The sequence below is a fragment of the Phalacrocorax aristotelis genome, chromosome 1, assembly GCF_949628215.1.
Source record: "Phalacrocorax aristotelis chromosome 1, bGulAri2.1, whole genome shotgun sequence".
Lineage (NCBI taxonomy): Eukaryota > Metazoa > Chordata > Aves > Suliformes > Phalacrocoracidae > Phalacrocorax > Phalacrocorax aristotelis.
In genome coordinates, this window is record NC_134276.1 from 42,018,432 (window position 1) to 42,030,343 (window position 11,912).

The following is an 11,912-nucleotide window of genomic DNA, read 5'->3' on the forward strand; positions in this document are numbered from 1 at the left end:
TAGATATATGTAATAAAAAAGAATAAGAACACAACCGTTACCTTCACACAGGTAGACCTATTGACTTCACTAAGATGGATTTTACAGAGAGAAAAGCTGGCTAGACAATCAAGACTTCAAATATCCAAAATAAAATCCGTATATGCACTATGTCAGACTTCTGAGCATCACAAACTACAATAAAAGTAAACTGGAAGAACAAGGCCTGCAATCCTTATTCACGTGTAACTATGGTCAAAAATGTGAAGACATCCAGAAAAAAAAGGTATGAAATCTAGTCTGACTGGTAAAGTATCATAAAATAATGCCATGCCAGGTTGCCCTGATGTTGTCAACCTTTCAAAAATTTAATTCCAACCTTTCAAAAATATTTTGAAAATAAAAATTGTAGAAAAAAATAAAAATGCTCTGTCTTTCCTGTCCAGTTTAGAATTCAAACAGAAATCCAGTTGACAAATTCTCTGTAAAACATAAATTTCAAGTTTGACACAATCCTGTTATAGAGGTGATGCTGCACAGAGATTGCAAGAAAGGTTCTGGATCCCTTGTAAGTATCAAGCAATTCAGCATAGATATATGCACACTGTAAGAGACATCTGTGTGACCTGAGCTTGGCTCTTCCATGGGAAGCACTATCTTTACCTTCTAGAGACAAAATGTCTGTTAATATACACAGTATTATGTCACAAGAGAAGTAATTTGATGTTTGTAAATGGACACATGCATTTATAGACATACATATATAAGAGGGAGTACTGTTGACTAAACAAAAACACAAAGTGGTAGAAAAGCCTCTAAGCATAACAGAGATGTGAACTCAGCTGAGAGTGCAAAAGATAAAAAGGACAGAATTCGGTATTGAAATAAGACACCGAAAGGAGGTCAAGCGACTTAGTGAATCAGCTGCTGACCTCATATCAAACTCAGTCCTAATCATAGCGAATGAAAACTGCTGTTCATAGTCGACTTGAAAAGGCTTTAAGCCACAAACCCATTCTGGGCTTAATATACTACGCACAAAAACCAGAGAACATGTTATTATGCTCTACCCAACTCCCTGAATTGTCTAGCTGCAAATTATATAAAATCATCTTGCATTTTCATTGCCATTAATTGCCAGTCTATATCTAAATGAAGATATAATTATTTTGTAATAAAATAGATAACATCCACTCTTAATTTAGTGCTTTAGAAATCATGTAAATACCTAAGGTAAATAACATTGCTACTTCAAATACCTCTCAAAGACTAGCCTGCCCTTTTGAACTGCCTGGAGTGCACAGGGAGGTAGAAAGAGTTTGGTATTTTCTGTTCTGTTTCAACCTTAAAAAGGTCAGTTCCAGTGAGAGAATAACTCTGAGAAAATTTCCCTAAATCCAGCATTTATGGAACAAGAGAAAGACACTCATCCACATGCATGCTGACTCTACGGTCCTATTCTTAGAATATTCATCTACCCGTACACTGCAGTACGTCAAGGTTTCTTCAGAAGCACTTTTGGACCCAGTAACTCACCTGTAGCTGTCATTACCCTAAATATTTTCTTACTGAGTGGCTATACAGTCACTGTTCCCAAAGTGCATTACATCTGTAAATTACTTCAAAACTGTTGCATGTATGCTGTCAAAATACCTGAATGACACATGCTGAAAACACCTTCCAAGTTATCATGTTTGTTATTGCAGTTGTCAGAGATGGCTGGTTGTTGCCAATTAACTCATGCACTGTACGTAGCACCAAACTGGCTAACACAAGATTTGGAGTTTTGAGGATAAATGCCAAGATAATACCCTGACACCATCCCAAAGTGTCAGGTGCAAATCCATTTATGGAAAGAAAAAAGAATAAATTCCTTCAGTGGTCAGTTCCCTGGGGGAAAGATGCAATCCCCCAAAACACTGGCACTGGCAGTATGTCTGGCCCCATTCCCCACCTACATCTACAACAAACCCATTTGATTTTAAGGAGGAAAGTCACCAGATGTGGTGGCTGGTGTCTTGGTAACTAACTATCAGAATCAGTTATCCATGCTGCTTGTAATCAGGCTAAAAGTTCCTGAGGCTTTGCCATCTGGAATTTTTTGCACAGCATCTCTAACAAGTTGTTTTCTTTTTTTTTTTTTTTTTTCCTTCCTATGACTACACTTCAGTCAGCAGTGGTTTGGAAGTTTGGAAGTAAGCCTGCCCCTTCCCTTTCCTTCAGGTGAGCTCTACAAGCAATATAGACAAACCTCTCTTCTGCCTGCTGTCTCTCTCACTCATGCTTTCCTCTCAGATCAGCTATCTTTCAATAGCTTGCCATACTGCAAAAAAACTCTGTAGAAGTGACTGTCCCTTAGGGAAGAAAACAAACAGAAAAAAAACAGAGGAACCTTTTCCTCCACCCCTCCTACAACTTGGCTGAACCTCTGTTCTCTGCTCTGCCCAGCAAACTCCAGGTCTCTGTTGTGTGGCAAGTCCCATCCTTCATCTTCACTTTCCTCTTCCCTCTCTCCTCCTACGCAATGTCCAGAGGCTCCCAGCAAAGGAGTAAACACCTTCTCTTTGCAGATACTCCACCTCAGCCAAAGTGCAGAGGCCGTATCAACGCAAAACAAGAGTCTTCTCAAACACTCAGCTGATATCTTTTTAAATAAACATATTATGATGAATTGCAACAAATAGAAATAGTCTATTATAAGGACCTTTTAAAGGAAATTTAGTCTGTCTGAGGACTCTTCCACATTTTTATTTTTCTTTACAGTGTTTTTTACGTCACTATTTCCTATAGTGACGCCACCGTGTAACTTATTCCAAGTCCCCTACTAAACATGGTATTAAATTCACAGATCTACAAGATTACATTCTATTAAGTTTTGGAGTCAATGAATTTCTTCTTCTTTTTTTTTTTTTTTTTTTTTTTTTTTTGTTAGCCTAATTTAATGCTTTGGGGGTTTTAACTTGTTTGTTTTTCTCAGATGTCCTTAAATGCATTTGTAGCACCAGTTTTGTACTGTCTAATTAAATATTTTTTAACCAAAATAATCATAAAGCAATTGGACAAAGCGCCTAAGATTTTCCATATATGTAAATTGTGTTGTTCCAAGTAAATTGTTGATATCTACAGTATCAAAAGCTCTGTACCATACACAAAGTACAGCAGACCTTTTTCAGCTGTTGTCTTGTACAATATAAACCACAGATAGAAACACATCCACAGAGAGACTCTCGCTGCTGGGTACTAGCCAGGGGAACTGAAGACTGTACATCACCCTGCAGACCACGACGACTTCACATTAGAGTGATGTACTACAAAAAGAGAATTTGAGTCTATAATAATGAGTATATTAACATATCTGTATAATAGTCAAATTTACCAAGTTACTCTCACTTTCCTTGGTGTAGTCTATTTGGTTCAATTAACCACTTTAATTGCATAGTGTAAGTCTAAAAAGTGCCCTTTATTGGGTGATATCCTAAAGCAATTGTTGGACATTGCTGTTGCTGCTGATTTAACGTATACCATTTTCCTTTAGTTAAATACTATAGCTAGCAAATAGACTCCAAAATTTAGATTTCATTATCCAAATTGTATTTTCATATGTGTGAGCTCTTTAGGAAACTATGCAATTCATTCCCCAACTGATTTTTTCTAGTAATGAATGCAACTGTCTCATAATGGAAGTAGCACTTTATAAAATTGGCCCATATCCCTCTGAAGCTCCTTCACGCTACAACTTTCCTAAATACTCAGATGAGTTTATCTGCTCTGGTCTGGTGCATCCTCCCCAGGAACACCAGGCCAGTGAACATGTGCAGTACTACAGATACTTAAAATATTGTCTGAATTTATCTTATTCCTGTGTGTGACAGTGTCCTGCCTCCAACTCTTGATTTAGCAGTTACTGCTACAAACTTCTTAATGACCGGAATTCCTTGGCCTGGTATTAAAAAACAAACAAGCAAACAAAAGAAACCCCTTCCCCCCCAAAAAAAAAAATCCAAACTCACCAGTTAATTATGAAGATATTATAACCTGGTTACCATAGGGGTACTGTCTTTAATGCCAGTACACTTCAGCTCCACCCTTCAAACAGCTGATAACTATTCCTCTGCAGGAGACCCCATGTTTTCCTAGAAGGAGTAATATTTTCCAGCAAAACAGCTCACAGAAATATTTTGTTATTGTTGTAGTTTCAAAACAATTTAGTTGAATAAATAAAGCAGGTCTCATTCACAATATGGTGTATTTGATCAGGAAAATAAGAACACAGGGTTTTGGAAAGACAACTTTTTGTCTTTGGAAAGGTAACTTTTATTACTGTCTCATAACAGTTAAGATTTGGTGGTACCTTAACTGAATTTGATAAACATCAGAAAGAGACCCCAGAGGCTCTCAAAGATAGCCAGAAAAACAAAAAAAATAAATTACATGTAGAAATACCATAAAATATTTCTCAGCAAAATGTTAATTTTCATTCTTTTCTGAAGATAGGAAAACTTTGATAAATTAAAATAAAACCGATTGAGGAATGGACACCAAATGCTCATCCATGCTACAATTTCTATCAGTTATCAGGAACTGCATTTTGGAAGAGTAAAAAAGCCCTCCTTTCTCTCTCCTCTCACATCTCACATGCGCACACACACAGAGACACACATGACATCGTCACATATGCACTCCTCTAGTAACTGAAGTAAGTAACCACCAACAGTTTCAAATATTTTTGGAGGTGAAGTTATACTTCATTACTAACCAAAAATTTTTGGAGTTTATTCAGAACTTCAGCATAAAAAACTGATGTTCACCGAACGTGTAATCGTAATCTGTAAATAACATTCACAAACATCATAGAACACTTTTGCATTTTTAGTATGCCACAGGATTCACTATCAAATTTTCTGAATTTACAAGTCAATAGACAGTCTTTCAATCTATCTGGTCCTTGCAGACTCAGCATGCTACTTGTAAGCCAAGCTGTTGTCCTTCTGGCTTTGTAGATTGCTGCCAGCACTAAAGATTTGGCAGACAAAATTCCTTTCTTAGTAGACACAGCACAGCGGACTGGGGTTTGCTGGACATTCCCAGAGCAACACATCCTTCAGATGGTAAGTTAAGCACAGCTCCATGCTGCAGCACAATGCAGCATCAAGTCAATTGACTAGCTGTAGCGCGTTTGTATCGTGTTCCTCAATGTTACCAGTTCTAGCTACACAGGCAGCGTATATAGGTCCCATAGCCTTTGAAAAATCTTGCTCCAGAAAGAGAATATTATTAACATCCTGAAAGATGAATGAACTAGAAAGCCATCCACTTTGTTCTTCCACAACTCCCCCAGTTCTACAGCATTTACAATAGCATTAAGGAAGAAGAAAAACATCATCAACAACAACAAAACCAAACCAACCCCCCACTCCAAACTATAACAGCAAAGAAGGTAAAAAAACCACAAACAAAAAATCCACTCTTAGTATATAATTTTCTTTCTTCAAATGAAAGACGCAAAAGTGATCATAAAAGAAAGCAGAGGGCAGCATGTGATAAAAGTTCCATTCAATCTGTTTTTCAGAGTAAAGCTGTGCTTAAAATATCATTCTCCCTCGACTAACCACTTCCTTTCTAAGAAAAAAATTGAATGGGATGGTAAGATGTCATTGCCTGCAACAGTAAAAAAAGAAACTGAACACAGAAACTCCAGAAGGTTGTCTCCAGCCTTAAGTTCCCCACATGCTGTAAATATGCATGTTGTCTTTTCTCTATATTCTGTTCTAAACTTGCCCCACGAACCAACTGTCATCCCTGATGCCTGCAGCTCTGTTACCAGGACAAAACACCAACATTATCACTAAGGATTTGCTACAGGATCAATTCTGTAGGTGTTGTAAATCAGCACAGCTTCAGTAACTTCAGCTAAGTGATGATGATTTACAGTGCCCTGAGGATCTGGCCCTCTGTCCTTATTACTTCATTAATCTGCATATTCCTGCAGTGTACACCCATCTTTTTTCTAAATTACTTTTACTTCAACCCACCTGTTATAAGTCTGATGTGGATTTATACAGAGTTCATACCATACTTTCTTACTTATTTTTGAAGAAGCATTGCTCTGAATCTGTCCATGGTCCATAAATGATCTATATGGCTGACTGCATCAAGCCTGAGCTGGTAGCTGTCAGCAGGTATGAATTCAATTTTGCAAGACCAATCCATTAGTACCTAAACACTATTAATAGAGTGGAGAGGGAGAAGCACATTTTTTCAATCCCAGCGAATAAGAGGCTGGCCACTTCTGGTAGGAAGGTATTTGATCAGGTCTGTCAGAGCCAGAAGACCGTGGTGAATGCCTTCTTATAACAATGAGTAGTGCATTCCCAAGGGAAGAAAAAGTTGGTATCAGGAAGCATATTTTATCATATTCCTTCAAGATATCAGTGAAGCTAAGAGCCCAGCAGGAGTCAAAGGAGGTTTAGATATTTACATGGATAACAAGACCATCAACTGCTACACTGGACAGTATACATTCTTTTTTGTAAGACAAAAAGCTCTCATATTTCAGTGCATAACCCTGCTAGTAGAAGTGCAGGACAGAAACAGGCTTAGTGGAAATGTTGCTATGTTTCCATTTTGGAGCTTTCCATAGTTCCCTTAATTTCCCTCTGACACTGTCTACTGTTAAAAAGGGATCCTGAGGGAATACCACTCTGATACTCTGTGGCATAGCCTGAAAATTAAGGAATGCAGTCGGTGAATGAAAATCTAACTAACTGCTACATTTTATTTGTAAATTTGTTTTTGAAAAATGAAGTGTTGTGTTGAGCCCAAGTTTAAAGTGAGGCACCAATAACCCCCATCAAATTTATCCACATCAGATTTATTATGTGGGCATTTAAACACCTCCAGAGTCCTTTGAAAGTAGCACTAACGTGGAAGAAATAATTTAGTTGGAGTTAGAACCACCATTTCTTCTGCCTAAACCCTGATGTTTTTCTAAAAGCAAATGTCCTCAAAGCATTCTCTGCAGAAATATGCAATGGTTATCTTTAACAAGTCAGCATTTTTCAAATGTTACAATACTGTAGATCTGAAATGGTATTTTTCATAATCTTAAAATAGAATGAACTGAGACCTCACATACCATACTTTATTAACAAGCCCAGGCTTTTAAATAGCATGTCCAACCATAGGAGATATTTAAGGAGGGACATAAGATTCCATACCCTAAATGAATGAATATTAACATTGCCTTGGAAAAGGTTACAATTATATCAGGCTGAGAGCACTAAGGGAAAGAAAAAACGTATTTTGGATAGGCTAAATAAGGACTCTCACCTGGTAGCAGCAAGCATTTCCTGCACAGACCTAAGTGTTGGGCAGAGTGCAAGGAACGGGACTTGTCACTCCCAGATTCACTGAAATAACTAGCTCTAAGGGAAGGGGAGTTAAAGATGACCATAATGTAATTGAGCTAATTTTAATTGTGCATAGGAGTTACATGCCCAGGGAATGGAAATCAACTTAGTGTACAATTTAAATAAAACTCACACCTTGCTGATTTCTTAAGACACATTTCATCATGGTTCTAACAGGTAAGGAAATACAACGTCTTAGTCATCCTCTCTTCAAAATTTATTTTGGGCTACAAAAGGATATCTTACTCATCAAGTAAAATTCTCTTCGATAATAAGCAATACTGTGATAAATGCCTGCCTGCCTTCTGCATTTTAAAGGGCCAGTAATTCATGGAAACATTTGCACTTATCATTCTGCATCACTGCAGTATTATTGCTAACCTCAGAAATTGAAATAAAAAAAAGAAATACTAAACAAATTACTATGCACTCCCATTTGCCTATATGGAGCCATCAGTAAGACACTACTTTTAATATTTTTTCCTACAGTTTCCAGAAGAGAGAATTATTTCTAAATGTTCTGATTTTCCCCAAAATATTTCCAACTTCGTATGTTTGTTCTTGCTATTCTTTCTATGCATTTATTTTACTTCAGGGAGAAATCCATTATCATGTCTATTCCGAACACTAATCTTCAGTTAAGCCACCCACCATCGCTCCTTCCATCCTTTGGCAAATAGCTTCTTGGGATTTAGTGACAGTCCTGTATACACACATGTGCAGAAGCTAACTAGGGACGTATAGCTGGCAGGAAGCTGTAACTGCTTTCTGAAGCTCCTTGCCCCAAAATAAGAACCTACACAGAATATACCCTGGCAGCGAGCTGCTATGCCGTAAGTGCAGCTTGCATCTACTGGTCAGTGCCAATTGCTTCTCAGTGGTGACTGTTCACCCTTGGAAGAAAAGGTCACCACCAGCCACCGGTGGGCAACTGCTGCGTGCAGAAATGGGTCAGCAATGATCTATTACCACAGCATGAGCAGTCATTGTGTGTCCAAATTTGAAAATGGCAAATACTGCAACAGTGACAGGCAGCATTGATGGGTTGCAGCATGGCAAATCCAGTTTGCAGCACCTGATCAGCATCGATAGTGAAATACCTACTTTTCTCAGGATAGACATCACCACTGACAGTGTTAATCAGCTACTGCCAAAACCAGAAACAGGCTAGTACCACTTAATGACAAGTAGTACCTGTTCTAAATATATGGAGTCCCCACCAACCACAGCTAAATAATTAACTCTTTTATTGCAATGAAGATTTACCAGCTCTTCACCTCTTTTTATCACCTTATGATACTCCCATGTCTGAGTTTTTCTCTTACATTTTGCTACAATATCCTCCAACCACATTTCTACTCTTTGGTAGTCCAACATAATTTTCCAGCCACATATCCTTCTACCTGCAATAACCACACTAGCTACATTTCCCAAGCCCTTCTCTTCTTTTCTGCACCTACACTTGGGTACCCAGCCTATGACCTCTCTAAAAATTGTTCAGCAGATAAACTGGAGCAGCAGCCACAGCTAAATGCTGCCCAGGAAATGATTACTTGCTACCTCGCTGTCTTTCCTTGCCTGCAAGCTTGAGAGGTGGTAGCCTTGGTTTACAGCAAGAACAAGGAAGGATAAAGAAAAGTCTTGATGTGTCACATGAAGTACTGGTTGCCAGGGGTTGGTTTAGATATGTAGTCTTTCCTCAGGTTGATTTCTTTAGAATCTAGACAATAATAGATGTGGTGGTGGTGGTTGTTTTGGTTTGGTTTTTTCTCCTTTGCTTTTCAGGTTATATCACAGATTTTTGGCAAGGTCCTGTCTAAGCTGACTTACTTTTAAAAAAAGAACTGGTAAAAAAAGGTCATAAGTCAGATCTTAAAGTTCTGGAAAAATGAATGCCCCGATTTCCCACTGTTTTGCACCTCACATAATATGCTCTTATCCAGCATTTTCAATCCAAACATTTTACTGAGGTCATCAGCTTAATTTGTATTTTACAGATGTAGAAAGTGGACAATGAAGTGAATGGATGCTCAGTAAGATAGTATGGGAGCCAGGAATGAACAACAGTGCTCTGAATCCCTTTCCAGTATGCGATAATAAAGAGCTGTGGAGATGGCTGTGAAACAACAGAACCACCTTAGTTTAAGTAATTACATAGGAAAGTTTGAAAACAGGTGGAAAATCAGGCCCTGGATGAGACATAAAGCAACTAGATAAACCAAATGTACCTTCCTCCTTTAGTAACTTTCTTAATGAGGTTATCTCTGACTATCAGGAACTCTAACGAGACCAACAACCATCTATTTTAAATGCCAAGCAAATTCCTGTTAAGCAACAGACTCCCTCTTCATAGGGCTGATGCTCTCGAATCCTAATAGTAACTGACAAGACTTCCCCATCTGGACCTCTTTTTTTTTTTTTTCCCACTTTGCATTTTGAGTATGTGACAAAGCGCTGTGCAAGGGATTGCCTTTACAAGCAGAGCTGTGTGTTTTTTAAAATGGGTGAACAGCATTGTAATAACATATGTGGAAAGATCAAAATGCAATTTCTTTTTATTATTCCTATTATTGCATTCCCCTACACAAGGCAACCTCTTCAGAGACATCGTCTGCAACATAATATTGATTTAATGCGCCACTTCATATGCCTGCCACGTCCTCAGATTAAAGATTTAAATTAATATGACAAGTGAAATGCTAAGAAATTCAACAAATCACCAGATAGGCTTATTCACACAGGGTACATTTTATAGTAAAAAAAAAAATCCAAAACAAACAAAACCACCCCAGCAGCCACAGCTTAGACACCGGCCAGATTTAATTTGCTTTCTTGATCTTGAGATCCTTGAGTGCAAATTCATTATTCTCTTATTAACTATTATCATTATTGGAATTTATAAGGAAACTATAAACGTATTAAACTGGTGTTAAATGTTGCAATGTATTTATTCAACACACCAGCAATGAAAAATTAATTATCAAACAACCACCACAAGAAAACATCAGTGGCCTTGTCACCTCAGAGCTAGATTGATAGCATGTTACCTTCTGGAGAGTGGGGCTCTGCAACACTCAAATATAAACCTTGGAAGGGTAATGCTGAGTATGTCACAACATAAGTCACATTTTTAATTTAATGTTTTATTAAATGTTAGATAAAATAAATTTATCCAGGCCTCACAGACTCTGTCTTAATAAATGAATTGGCACTCTTTCAGATGTAAAAAATCATCACAGCTTCTCAAGGGCATCAGAAACCCTGAAGCATAAGACACCAGTAAATACAAAAAGCAAAGGCAGCATGGACAGTGATATATTTGCAAGCACTGCGGGTGAGCCAACACTTTCAAAATGCTGAGGCTAACAAAACAAGGGCAGTGAACTCCCAAAATGGGAAAAGCACCTGCAGCAAGAGGCTGTGCTTGAGTGCTGTTGCACGAATGTGTCCACTACTGAAAAAAAAGTGGAAAGGGTGTGGGTTTATCACCCTCCTGCTACTATATTTCAGGATATGTTTGTATGTTTAAAATTTCATGAGCAGTATTAATAATTTATTTTTTCTCCTGTCCTTTAATTTTCTAAGGCTAGGCTTTGAAAACAAAAGGCAGGGAGATGATATATTCTCTCCCTCCTCTGCAGTTATCTCCAGTACAATCACTTATGTTTCCTGTAGAACTGCTGTCATTAGTAATATATAATTTGGCTAGGAAAAATGGTTACAAGTTCCTTAGTCAAAACCAATATGGCCCTGCCCTGGCACATCCCCACAGAGACATCCTAAGATTTCTGCAGGTGGCTCCATTTTGAAAACTTTTGGCTTACGTAAGGCAGGACAGCTTAGCACTACCACTCAAGCATAATTGAGCTGTACTATGCATTCCCACAACACTAAACTAGGTGATTGTAAATGACTGTTAAAACTGCGAGAAAAGTCCCCTTCCCCTCATTGTCAGATAAAAATATATATATATTTAGCATAGTTTTTTTCCAGAGCTTTAAAATATTGGTGTTCTAAAGCTATCCATCTCATGCTGCCACACGTTACACTGTTAGCCAGCATAAGAACAACAGGTCCCAACACACAAAACCACAGAGAGCAGTGAGTTGTGCTAAAATTGTCTTCTCCTGCAGTCTGTGCTCCTTGAATTCATGCAGCTCGCATCCTCCTGCTGAATGCGCGAGAGCAGTTGCATGAGAAGGTAAAAAGGTAGAGGACCCTGAAACTTTCTTTGAGCCTGGCATTTTTCCAGAAAGTCAGGAAGCAAATTCCCAGCATGTAAACAATATAAAGGAAAGTGAATAACAAAGCAAAGCTTACGATTGTGCTTATAAGTTCTAAATGCACGACACTCTTGCTCTAACAACATGACACTTGCCACCCCACTTATAGGTCCTACAGCTGATGTGAAAGGAAATTAGAAGGACTTTATTCATCAAAAAATGAAACGTGACTTCACATAGACATAGGGTCACATAGAAACATAAGCAGGGAGATGAACTTGCTACCAGTTAAAATGACAAA

At 38.1% G+C, this 11,912-nt stretch overlaps 1 protein-coding gene across 2 annotated transcripts in view; it reads right to left on the reverse strand.

Annotated features, from left to right (window-relative positions):
* The window catches only part of PCDH9 (protocadherin 9), a 697,783-nt gene that overhangs the window by 497,300 nt on the left and 188,571 nt on the right, over positions 1–11,912 (reverse strand). The window lies entirely within an intron of this gene.